The sequence below is a fragment of the Eulemur rufifrons genome, chromosome 1, assembly GCF_041146395.1.
Source record: "Eulemur rufifrons isolate Redbay chromosome 1, OSU_ERuf_1, whole genome shotgun sequence".
Taxonomy (NCBI): Eukaryota; Metazoa; Chordata; class Mammalia; order Primates; family Lemuridae; genus Eulemur; species Eulemur rufifrons.
In genome coordinates, this window is record NC_090983.1 from 96768209 (window position 1) to 96781835 (window position 13627).

The 13627-nt window shown below is 37.7% G+C and overlaps 1 pseudogene; it reads left to right on the forward strand.

The window, feature by feature from the left end:
• The first annotated feature begins 6881 nt into the window (after positions 1–6881).
• On the forward strand, positions 6882–7907 carry LOC138386960 (histone-lysine N-methyltransferase SETMAR-like; annotated as a pseudogene).
• Positions 7908–13627: the final 5720 nt, after the last annotated feature.

Genomic DNA, 13627 nt, shown 5'->3' on the forward strand with positions numbered 1-13627 from the left:
CCTCTGCGGAGTGTTCAAGTGGCAGCAGTGGTGGACTAGGTTAGGTAATTCCCAGTCCCCTAGATAGCGTGCTTGAGTCCTGGGGGTGGGGGGAGAGGGAGACACTGGTAAACTTGTCCTCAGCCTCCTTGAGTTCAGGTGGTGGCTGTGATAGTGAAGGGAAGAGCGTTCTCCTCGTCTGGAAGAATGTTCAGGCAGGAGAAGTGTTGATGCACTGCTTGCACTGTTGATGCACGCCCCTCTTGAGGTTAGCTGAGACAGGCAGGTATGGGGCACACAAGCCACTTACATCTGCCTCCCTTGGCAGTGACAGCAGTCTCTGTTTTCTGGAGGTACAAAAGTACCAGATTCTCTGCTCTGAGCCTGCCCAGCTGCAATACAGGTGGTGGAGGCAGCTCAACCTGCTGTGTGTAGGGCTACCAGACTGGCCACGGGCTGTGGCTGAAATGCTCTGGTGACACAGGTGTAGTTGTGCCAGAATCTTGCTTCCAGGGAGGGTAGGGTCCTCCCAGAATGGATAGGCAGCTGGGGAAGAGGACTGTTAGCCCTGCAGTCCCTCATCAGAGGCAGTAGGTTTTGCTTGTATGCAGGTAGTGGCAGCAGTGGGCCAGGTGGGTCAGCAAGTTCCAGTAGCGGTGGTGGGACAACCCTGTGGGTCTCAAGCAGTGCTGGTGGGTGTTGGCAGTGGCTGTGGTGCAGGGACGCCATCCTCAGCCCCAAAGTTGCAATTTCTCAGGCTTTCCTGCTTTCTGTAGCAGCAGTGTCACAGTGCCATTCAGAGAGGGGCATGAGGCTTTGCACACCAGCCCTGGGCACGGAGGCCATGGCACCAGTGGGGTCAGCATCAACACTCACAGCTCTGGTCAGGCAGCCCTCTGGCTTTCCTGCCTTGGACTCCTCTGGCAGCAGCGGAAGCCAGGCCTGCTGTGATGTGCAGAAGGGGAGAAGGGGTCCTATTTCTACCCGCAATGCTCCAGAACAGAGGTTGCTCTGCCAGTGGGAGGGGATTTCACTGTCTGCTGATGGGGTGGAACACAAAATGTGTTCCTCTGCTGGGAGCAGAGTCACATTTCATAGCCCTAGGCAGGGGCTCTCAGGCTCTGGAAAGCATGCATTTTGGTATCTTTGTCTTCAGGCCCACCTTTTTGGCATGCTGCACTACTATACTTTCCCTGGGGGTAGCACTCCCTGTGGGCTAGAGCACTAGGGCCCCTGAACCACCCCTGGGTCCATCCAGCCAAGTGCTGTGCCACTGTCTGGTCGGACACCTGAAAATATCAGTGAGAACCCCCAGGATGTGGAGAAATGGGGGCTGTGGTTCCTGGGGGAGTACGTAATCAGAAAATGGCATGTTCTCACAATGATTCTGGGGCAGCTGCCCAGATCTGGGGTGGGGGCTGGGGGACTCAGTGTGAGTTCCCAGACAGGGCCAATGCCCACATGGGGTATCCAAATCAATGCCCATGCCAGTGACAGGGTTTGCGTGGGTAGAGGTCTCCTGCAGTTGGGATCGCAGCAGTTCACAGCAGAGATGTGGACCACTGAAATTTTCTCCCTCACCCATTCCCCACAATATCACCATCACTCTGGGCTCTTGCCGATCTCTGCTGATTTGGCCTTTCACTTCCTTCTTCTTCTGCATCGCAGGTGTTTCCTGTGAGCTCTCTGTTGGACTCCAGGGTTCTCTCCTTGATAGTCTGTTCAAGGAATGACTTTCTGCTCATAATTTTGACTGCTCATTCCAGACAGGATGGGTGTCTGATGTCTCCAGTCAGCCAACCCTCTTCTGGTTTTGAATGCTTCCCAATTCGTGAATTGCTCTTTGTTCAAATAAACTCTGTTAAATTTATTTTCTCTGAAGTTGTTCTGCCTCCCAGGGGAGTTGTGCAACCTGATCCATGTGCATTTAGCAAGTGCGGAGCACATAGGTAACACTTGCTACAAGGAAGCTACTGTGGCATCATTTCCATTCATTTCCCAAAGTTTTTAGATTCTAGTGTTTGGAAACGATTGAGACCACTTTCATTCCTGTTTGGATTCCTCATACAATTGCTATTTAATATCTGTCTCTTGTTATTTTGTTTATTCCTCTCTAAATGTCTAACAGATTTTATCTATGTTATCTGGTACTATGAAAGTTCAGAATGTTGTTCACTTGTGTGGCTCAATTATTCAAGTTTGGAAAATACTTTATTGCATTTTCTTAGCCCCAAAACATATCTTTCTATTCAGGATATTCTTGAATCATTATGTTGATAATCCACTATGCTCTTTATTTCTGGCATTCTTTCTACAACTACTATTATGTGAAATTTTCTCATGATACTTCCTATTTTCCATATTTTTAAATTTTTGCTCTCATTTTTCAGAACATTTCAACTTTATCTTCCAATTATTGAAATGTTTTTATTTATTCTACCATATTTTCAATTTCTGAAATTACTTTTCTGTTCTCTACTGTTTTAGTGCATAGTTTATTTTTTCAGTTGTCATATTTTAAAAATCTATTTTAAAATATTAATGGTGTGGTTTTCAAGATATTCCTCTGAGATAGTCGTAGTTGCATTTCTTTTCTTTTTTTATTTAAACTTAGGGGCTTCCATCAGATATCTATTGAGTTATCTAATCATAAACAAAAATGAGATATTTAAAACTGGTACAAGCTTAGTGTTAGCATGTGGAACTTGGCTGGTCAGAATCATCAGGAGAAACAGTTTTATGGATTCTTGCTGGAAAGTAAAGACCTAATCATCAGAATATTGGAACTAAATGAAGGAAAGTGTTGAAGGTTTCACCTTGCTTTACTTATATATGTATTTAATTCATCTAATTTCAATGTGCTATCCCAATGCTCAGCAATACATGGAATTCCATGTCTGGACACTCTTCCAAAGAATGGATCTTCTGCCTAATGGATCTGACAGTTATTAAAGAACATTTTAACTAATTCTTCTTCTTTTTGGCCACCTCTTTACCCTACTTCCAGCAGTAAGTGGCACCAACAATTCTTGCCTTTTTGAAAGAGTCATGTAACTCAGGTTATTTATCAACTTTCTCTTAGGGCTTATGGTTCCATTTCTTCTGTATCTGTTAAACTAAAAAGCAAAAACTGCATATTTATCTACTTTCCAAATAAACTAATATTCTAGAACTATTGCTTCTCTCCAATTATTCGTGGCTTTGTGTGATTATATCTTTAAGAAAAATCGCTAAGAAAATGAGGCCATTAGTGATAGTTTGGGAGATTGTGATTACAGAAAAACATGCCTAATATGCAATCTCTAATCAAGAAAGTTTTTCCTATGTGTTCACTCATACTCTTCAAGCTGGCTTTCACACCCACATCTCAAACCAAATTGTTCTTTCCAAGGTTACTAAAGAATTTAATCTTGCCAACACTAGGGGGTTAATATAATTAATGTCCTTTAGAAGAAGTAATGTACCAGACTTATTCCTAAATTTCAAGTTTGCTATGTATTCAAATTTTGACCTGAGGAAAATAACACAGTATTATGAATATTTGAGTTTAACTATGCATACAAAAATTGTGTACATCAGATGTGTGATTTTTTTGTTGTGCAAATAAAGAAAATGACATATTTATTCTTTTTTTGGTAAAAATATTATGTAAGAGTCCAGTATGCTAGATAAGTTTCTATATGCTAATCATAGATAGATGAAAATTTCTGGAGTTCTTAGTCATAAAAAGACACACCTGTATAAATATAAAATTAAAAATTTTAATAGGGACCTGGAAAATATGTCAAAATATTCTAGTAGGGAAGAAGTTAGCACTATCTAGAAGTTAGAGAAAGCTTGCTAAAGATGATTTTGGGGATGGGTCTTGAAGTATAAGAAGTCATTTGCCTGGAGGACAAGAAGGAAAGAGAACATGCATGCATTGGCATAAACTGTGTTGTAAATGTATAGAAAAATTTTGAAAAAAAGTACAGTATTTCTATGGTCAGCTATTTCTTCTATAACGACTTGTATGTTTGATTCAAATTTCACTTCTAGTATGATCACATTTTGTTTTTTTCTTTGGCTATATTTTCATCTTTATTGGTCAATTTTCTCTTTCAATTATCAATTTGTTATAAAAAATGTCCCATGGGTTTATTACTGAGAAAAAAGGCAGCACCACAACTACACGCTTTGTTGTCCACGCATGAATTGCATAGCATGCTCAGTGACCAATTGTGGTATACTTTGAAAAATGTAACATGATTGGTCATAGATCCTCATCTGTTATTTACACAGTGACTTGTACATTGAAGCACTACCAGCAAAGTTTATATAATACTTAGTGCAATTACTCACTCTTACTAAACCACGGTAAATGCAATTTGAACTGTGTGGTTGTGGACTATTGTTAAACTCAACTATGGCAACTGACATTTATGCATAACAGTGCTGTATGAAATAAGGACAGCCTCTAAAGACATTCAAAGGAACTAGATAGACAGGTATATGTACAGGAGACAGGAGGTGTGGGAAGGGGCACTTAAATAAGTGTCAGCCTCTGTGTGGATTTTGGGGTCACTGTTACAACCATTCCAGTTATTCTCAGTAGCTTTTGTTCTTACACAGGAAGATAAATCCTTTCATGAACCTAGGGGTATCCATTTTACACAATGTTTTGATAAATATAATTTATGTCATGGCTTTTTGCCTGCTATTAAATGCAGGCCTATGTGACTAGTTTTCTGTTAATGATTTTCCAATATTTTCAACCAATAAACATTGTAACAAACTAGAATACTTATAATATTATCATACTATCAACTACAAAAGTTATATTTTATGTTAGATTGAACTACTTTAACTGTAATATGTGGCATATTTGTAACTCTCAGAGAAAAAGCATAGGTATAAAACAACTTAGTTTATATATGGATCCTGACATCCCTTGCTATGGCTGTTTCTGAGATTTTTCTCACAGTCGGGGTTCCTTTTTGATTTCTTGCTTTTAAGGGGCTCCTAGCTACATAAGGAGTCAATAGACCATCTTGGGACAAAGTCTTTTAGCTGAGCTTCTCCCTTCAATAGAAAGTGACACATTTTTGTTGTTATTATTGTTGTTGACTTAGGCCTTATGAGTTGATAGTTTTGAAACACCCCAGGAAACCCTATATCCTCTTCTAAGTAGCTCGGCAGGCTTCTTGAATTCCACCCAAGGTAAAGTATTGAAAGATATATGAGATCAAGAGCTTCCCCATTCATTTTAGAAGATCTAGCCCAAAGCTAATACAAAAGCAAGAAAGAGAGAGGAGGGTGCCGGCAGCTGTGTTCTTTTCTGCCTGTCAGTGATGAGCAGCTGTGATCCAACCGCAAAAGGGAGTTTTAGGTCAGAGAATTACCCGGAGCAGGTATTCCTAATAATTTTGAATTTAGAGTTCAGAAATCAAATGATTCCATGTACTCATATAATAGCATAAGATGCACTCAAAGTATCAATTCAGAGTGATTATAGAGAAAGGCATTCATCAGGTGAATTATATTACAACTTTTGAAGTTTGTTCACTTACATTATTTAGAAATAGCATCTAGACAAAAAAACAAGAAAACTGAAAAAGAAATAACCCCAAAGGGTAATGTTAAAATGAATGGGCTTTGATGTGTTCTCCACAAGTGAGCATTTATGATTTGTTCATCAGTCACCCTGGACTCTATTTTTTGTATCATTTTTAGCTTGTTCTGATACTAAATAGTTGTTTTCTCCTGATGTGAATCTTCAGATAGGTATAAAGAAATAAAGGAATAAAATGATAACATTTGCCTAAGCAATGGCCTGGAAACCCTTGCCTTGGCCAGACTGTTAAAATTATGAAACGCATGATGTGTTTCATATTTCCATTCATAAAGTGCAGTGTCCTGTCATATTTTCTCATGGTTTTCTAGCTATTTCTGGCCTTCCTGTATATCTTCTTAGCTAATGAGCATTCATCTTTTTGCATACTTGAAAGAAGGTGACAAATCAGAATTTCTGTCTAAATAAATTGGAACTGAGAATGTAAAGCAGTGTTTTTTTTTTTTTTTTTTGCTTTTTCATTTCCCATAATAATAACACCTAAAACATATCACTGTGGAAATTTCCAGAGTCATTTTTAAAAAGGTACCTTCTATTTTTAAGTAAAACTTTCTATGGCTTTCAAAGGCTTTGTTTTATACCTTTACTAAAACTTAGACTGGCATGCCTTTATATCTTTTCTAACCTTTTATACAAACCCATATTTTATTTTAAAAATTAAGATCTTATTTCTAATCCTATGTGGTTGAGCAAGATAATTGCTAGGGGGTCATCAAACATTTCAGGATTTTCCTATCTCAAATGTTATTCTTTTTCCATTATTGCAGTAATTAAATGAGGGATTTTTGGATTTGTTTTTATTTTCACCCCTAGTTAGAAAGTTTACATTGTGAAATGGACAAACCCTCTGAGATGGTTTCTAATGAATAATTGACATTAATGGAGAAACAAAAATATATCTCAAGCACAATGACTTCTCAAGTCCTCTTCCCTGTTTGCTGAGGGAAGGGTTTGGAGAAACTGGGAATTATTTCCTGGAGATGCTGCTGTCAAAGTCATTTTTCAGTTTGGTTCCATAAAAACTGGTTCGTCAGCATTGCTGCACCAAGGCTTGAAAAAAATTCCTGGGGATTGGAAGATAATTAAGATATAAGATTTGGGAGAGCCAGTTAATATTAGGTTGGTGCAAAAGTAATTGCAGTTTTAGCACTGTTGAAATTTGTCCTTTGATATTGGAATACACTCCTAAATAAGTGTGATTATGTTATACATCATTTTAATGTGCGTTTCTCACTTTGTTTTTTTGCTAGTGACTTATTACTTGCTGTTTATTTTATATTTATTTTAGACTATGAAAATGATGTTAGACAAAAAGCAAATCCAAGTGATTTTCTTATACAAGTTCAAAATGGGTCGTAAAGCAGTGGAGACAACTGGCAACATCAGCAACACATTTGGCCCAGGAACTGCTAGTGAACGTACAGTGCGGTGGTGGTTCAGGAAGTTGTGCAAAGGAGACGAGAGCTTTGAAGATGAGAAGTGCAGTGGCGGCCATCAGAAGTTGACAATGACCAGCTGAGAGCAACCATCAAAGCTGATCCTCTTACAACTACTGAAGATGCGGAAGAACTGAACATGGACCATTCTATGGTCGTTCAGCATTTGAAACAAATTGGAAAGGTGAAAAAGCTCGGTAAGTGGGTGCCTCCTGAGCTGACTGAAAATCAAAAAATTGTCGTTTTGAAGTGTCGTCTTCTCTTCTTGTACGCAACAATGAACCATTTCTCGATCGGATTGTGACATGCAACCAAAAGTGGATTTTATACTGCAACCGGCGACAACCAGCGTAACTTTTGGACCAAGAAGAAGCTCCAAAGCACTTCCCAAAGCCAGACTTGCACCAAAAAAAGGTCATGATCACTGTTTGGTGGTCTGCTGCCGGTCTGATCCACTACAGCTTTCTGAATCCTGGCAAAACTATTACATATGAGAAGTCTGCTCAGCAAATCCATGACATGCACAAAAACTGCAATGCCTGCAGCCACAGTTGGTCAACAGAAAGGGCCCAGTTCTTCTCCATGACAACGCCTGACCACACATCACACAACCAACTCTTCAAAAGTTGAATGAATTGGGCCACGAAGTTTTGCCTCATCATCCATATTCACCTGAGCTCTCTCCAACCAACTACTGCCACTTATTCACGCATCTCGACAACTTTTTGCAGGGAAAACACTTCCACCACCAGCAAGATGCAGAAAATGTTTTCCAAGAGTTTGTAGAATCCCGAAGCATGGATTTTTATGCTACAGGAATAAACAAATTTATTTCTCATTGGCAAAAATGTGTTGATTGTAATGGTTCCTATTTTGATTAATAAAGCTGTATTTGAGCCTATTTATAATGATTTAAAATTCATCGTCCAAAACCACAATTAGTTTTGCAGCAAACTTAATAGATGAAATATAGACTAATGTGAGAAGTGCTATAAGTGGAAGACCAGAAGATACAGCACACAGAAGGATCCCTTTCTCTCCACAGAGAAACTGCTATTCTGACTTTTTAAATTACAGATTAGTTTTACCAGGTCTAGAACTTCATGTGAATAGAAGTATACAAGATGTATAGTTGACCTAGAACAACAAAAGGAGGGGGTTGAGGTGCCAGATCTTTGCACATGGGAAAATCTGAGTGTAATAGCCTACTGCTGACCAGAAACCTTACTGATAATGTAAACAGTTGATTAACACATATTTTATATGTTATCTGTATCATATACCACATTCTTACAATAAAGTAACCTAGAAGAAAGAAAATGCTATTAAGAAAATCATAAAGAAGACGAAATATATTTACCATTTATTAAATGGAAGTGGATCATCATAAAAGTCTTCATTCTTGTTGTCTTTTCATTGAGCAGGCTGAGGAGGAGGCAGAGAAGGGTTGTTCTTGCTGTCTCGGGGCTGGCAGAGGTGGAGAAAGTGCAGAAGTAGAAGGGGAGGTAGGAGAGGCAGGCACACTCAGTGTAAATTTACATCCTAATTTCTGTCTGACCTTTTTTGCTTTTTCGGTAGTCTAAAATATTTCTATAAAATACCAATGATTCTTCCACCACTTGCTTTAGTTTCAGTGCCTGTATCATAAAGGGGTCCATGTTGTAAAAGAAGTCTAAAGCAGTCTTGAATAATTGGACTCCCTGTGCCAGATTTTCTAACGTTGATTTGTTTTCTGGCACTGCTTCTGCTACATCATCTTTCTCATCATCTGACACTGTTTGGAAGCCCTCATCTCCATCAAGTTGTCTTCAGTTAGTTCCTCCTGTGAGGTGTCTATTAGATCTCAAATTTCTCCAAATTCATACCTTGTAATCCTTTTTGCACCTCCCCACCCTTTTGTGCCATATCCACAATCTCTTTCATGATTTCCTTAATTGGCTTTGTTGCAAATCCTGGGAAGTCTTGCACAGCAGCACTTCTAGATACAGTTTTCTCCAGCAGGCATTTATTGTTTAGGGCTTACTGGCTTTCAAAGATTTTCTTTTTTTTTTTTAGTAGCAACAATGGCATCTTCAATCCTGTCATCCTTCCAGACTTTCATGATGTCCTCTATGTTTGGGTTCTTTTCCATAGTATTGGCAATCCTTTCCAAAGTGTGCCTTGTGTAATTAGCCTTAAAGATTATTATGACCTGATCTAAAGGCTGAATTGTGTTTGGGGGCAAGAGTACGTCGATGCCTTTGGTGTTTAACTCATGGGTTCTGGGTGTCCAGGGGCATTGTCCAATATTAAAAGAATTTTAAAAGGCAATCCCTTACTGGCAAGATATTTTATGTCTTCAGGGACAAAGCATTGATGGAACCAACCCAGAACAAGGGTTCTTGTTGTCCAGGCCTTTTTCTTGTGCAAAGAAAAGACCAGTATTTCACGTTTATCTTTTTCTTTCAAAGCTCAGTGTTTAGCGGCTATTTATAGGGGCTGTACTCATCATAAACCTGACTGCATTTGCACGAAACAATAGACTTAGTGTATCTTTTTTTTTGCTTTAAATCTTGGCGCTTGCTTCTCTTCCTTACTAACAAATGTCCTTTATAGTATTTTTTTCCATAATAAAATACTTTCATCTGCATTAAAAATCTGTTTAGGCAGATAGCCTTACTCCTCAAGGATTTTCTTAATGGTGTCTGGGAATACATCTGCTGCTTCTTAGTTGGTAGAAGCTGTTTCTTCTGTTATCTTGACATTTTCTAAGTCAAACCTCTTTCTAAAATTATCAAACCATCTTTTGCTGGCATTAAATTCTCCAGCTTTAGATCCTTTACCTTCTTTTTGTTTTAAATTGTCATATAATGACTTCACTTTTTTCTTAAAGCATATTAGATTCTATAGGTATGACTCTCTTATATCACTTCTGTACCCACATAAAATCTGTATTTTCAATGAGATAAAAAGGTATTGTTCAAAAAGTGCAAGGTTTTTTGTGCCTGCTGATGCAGTTGCAGGGACAGCTTTACAAATTTTCTTATTTTTTTATAATGGTCTTTACGTTGTATTCATTTATCGTGAAATGTCAGGCAACGGCAGATGCAGACCTTAATCTATGGTACATATCAAGGGATTCAACTCTTCCTTGTAATGCAATGACTTTTCTCTGCTTTTGGGGAGCACTTTCAGCATCACTGGTGACATTTCGTATGGGTCCCCTGGTGTTACTCAAGGTTTATGGCACTAAACATGGTGAAAATACGTGAGAACTGTGAGAGGTCACATTATACTGTGATACACAATGTACTGGACAGACGAACCGCTCACACAGAGATGATCAGTGTCACATGGCATTTTTGAGGAGATATTCTCAATGCTTGAGCTCACTGCAATAGCAACAGTAGGTGGCTAATAGCTACATATGTTTTATACATTCATGACATACCTAACTTCTCCTTAATGTTTTTGATATTTCTAAGCTATGTGATTTGTGGGTTTTTTCAAATTGTCACACATCTCCAAAAAATTTTCCAATATATTTATTGATAAGTGGACCTGCACAGTTCAAACCTGTTTTGTTCAAGGCTCAACTGTTCTCTGGTGTCTAACTTAATTGGCAGAACATTCTGTTTTTGAGGTTTATTCATGTTGTCATGTGTATTAAATCTGATTCCTTTCTATTGCTGAGGAGGACACCCCGTTATATGACTATACCACTGTTGTGTGTCCATTTTTCTGTTGCTAGATATTTAGGCTGTTTCTCACATGGACCTGAGGAGTGAAGAACTCTCAGTACCTAAAGACCCTGCCCAAACCTCTACTCTCAGCCAGGGCCAAAGTCTAGCATGGCTTCAAGCAGCACAGGGCAAGGTCTTTAGGATGACCCCAGCCACCATGAACATGCCTGCTAGAGAAAGCTCAGTGTAGCAAGGAGAACTTGCTGTTGATTCTAGGACACACCTGGCAGTAGGCTGCTGACCTCCCTTTCTTAGAGCACATACTAAATTAAAATTGTGAATTCTTCCTGTGTCCCTTTGAAATGTAAACGTATCTCCTATAACTCAAGAGTGTCTTCCTTAAGGACTTGAAAGCCATCCCTTTGAAATGTAATCATCAAAAAGGGCTTCTGTCTTTCCATCTCTGTAGGAAGACAGAATCCTAACTTGGATAACTGTGAGCTAGCAGACCCAGTTGGCCTAGTCACATTTGCACTGACTAACCCTTTGCCACATTTCACTGGAGACCCACCGTCTCCTCTTCCCTCCTCCTTCAGCCTTCCTTTACAATGCCCAGTTAGTTACCTCTGTGCAAACTGGAATGGAGCTAAGATCTCTCTTCACCCTGGCAGTGGCTACTGAAAAAAAATCTCTTTCCACAGCTTTGACTAAGGTCCAGCTTTGTTTAACTTTGATAGGGCTATTATAAATAACGTAGCTATAGCCATTTTTGTAATAGTCTTTTTATGTATGTGTGTTTTAATTTTGGGAGGGAATACCCAAAAATAGAATTGCTGAGTCATAACGTACATGCATGTTTAATTCTCTGTGAAACTCCCAGACTGATTTCCAAAGTGATTGTGCTGTTTTACACTTAACATGGGAATGCTGGAGAGTTCAGGTTGCTCCACAACCTATTTGGCATTTGGTGTTGTCAGTCTTTTAAATGGAAGCCATTCTAATGATATGTAGTGCTATCACACTGTGGTCTTAAATTTTCATTTTTCTCATGGGTAAGGATTTTTAGTATTTTTATGTGCTTATTGACCCTTCACCTATCTTTTTTTGAAAGTGCCTGCTCAAATCTTTTGCACATTTTTATTTATTGTGTACTCCTTTTTTGTTGTTGTTATTGAGCTGTAGGAATTGATTATATAGAATTCCTTTCTTTTAATCTGTAACTTACCCATTTATTTCTTCATGGTATGTTTTGATAAACACATATCAATTTTGATAAAGTGAATTTTATTTTTTTCTTTTGTAGTTATTTTTACAGCTCTTGTCTAAGAAATATTTTCTACTCCAAGGTTGCTGGAAAAATAGTAACCTATATTATTGTCTAGATGTTTCATAATTTTAACTTCTACGTTTAAGTCTATTATCAAATTTAAATTGATTTTGTGTGTTGTATAAGCCAAGACTTTTTACTTTCCCAGCACTATAGGTTCAAAATATTTTGCTTTCCCTAATAATTGGTTTAGTGCCTTGACTGAAAAACTGTTGACTATGTAAGTATGGAGTTATTTCTAGATCTTCTATTGTGTTACAATGATCTATATATTTAACTGTCTTTAAAACAACTGTGTTGGTTATTGCAGTTTTATAATAAGTGTTGAAATAAGTTTGCATAAGTCTTCCAACTTTATTCTACTTTTTCAAGATTATTTTTGCAAACATACTTTGCCTTTTCATAGAAATTTAAAAATTAATTTATAATTTTCTACAAAAATTCCTGTGAAGTTTTGATTAGAATTGTACAGAGGAAAGTGGACATCTTAACAATAGTGAAGTTTCTAATATGTAAACGTGCTATCTCTCTCCATTTATTCAGGTCTTCTTTAATTCATCTTAGTAATTATTTATAAATTTTAATATAGAAATATCACACATTTTATGTCATATATATGTAAATTTTCCCTAGGTATTTGATTTTATAAATCTTACTGAATTAAATTTATATTTTTCAATCCTTTATTGCCAGTATATAAAATGTAGCAGTTTTTATAATGACCTTGTATATTTCAATAGTGTTAAATTCATTGAATATCTGTAATATTTTTTGTACATATAAGATTTTCTACTAACTTTATCATGTTATCTGAATAAATATAGTTTTAATTCTTGGTTTCCAATCTATATGTCTTTCATTTTATTCTTCTTCTTTTACAGCATTGAGGTGAATTTTTTGTACAATGGAGAAAGTAAATATCTCTGTGGGGTTCCCAATATTATGGTTAAAAACATTCAGTCTTTTACTTTAAAGTATATTGGCTATAGAGTTTTCTCAGATATTCTTTTCAAATGGAGGAAATTTGCATCTATTTCTGGATTGTGAATATTTTTAATGGGGAATTAGTTTTGCATTTTATCAAATGCTTTTTCTGCATCTCTTGATTATATAATTAATTTACTTTTGAATGTTCAACTAATTTTAAATTTTTCAAATAAATCCCACTTAATCATGTTGTATTGTTCTTTTTATACATTGCTGAAGTCAATTTGCTAACAGATTAAAAAAATTAATTGAGATCTTTCAACTCTGGCTGGTTAGAACACACATTTTCCCCAGTCCAGTGTTATCCCTGGGGGTTGCTCCTCCTAATGCATTAGAGTGGTTCTTTCTCCAACCTTGGGTATTTCCTTCTCATAGGTATGCAGATCATCACTCAGACATAGATGAAAGGGGTCCCTCTGCAAACTCCCAGTGCAAACTCCCTATGCAGCTCCCTTCTCTTTGCTATTTTGTCTTGCATATTCTGGCTTGGCACAGCCTCTGGAAGCTCAAACCCAACATTACTGGCATCTGTTTAGGCTCCTTTTCCCTGTCCTGTGGTTCGAAACTCTCTCCAAAAAATAGAGTAATTATTTACATTCTTTCTCTTAAATATCATTATCCAGTA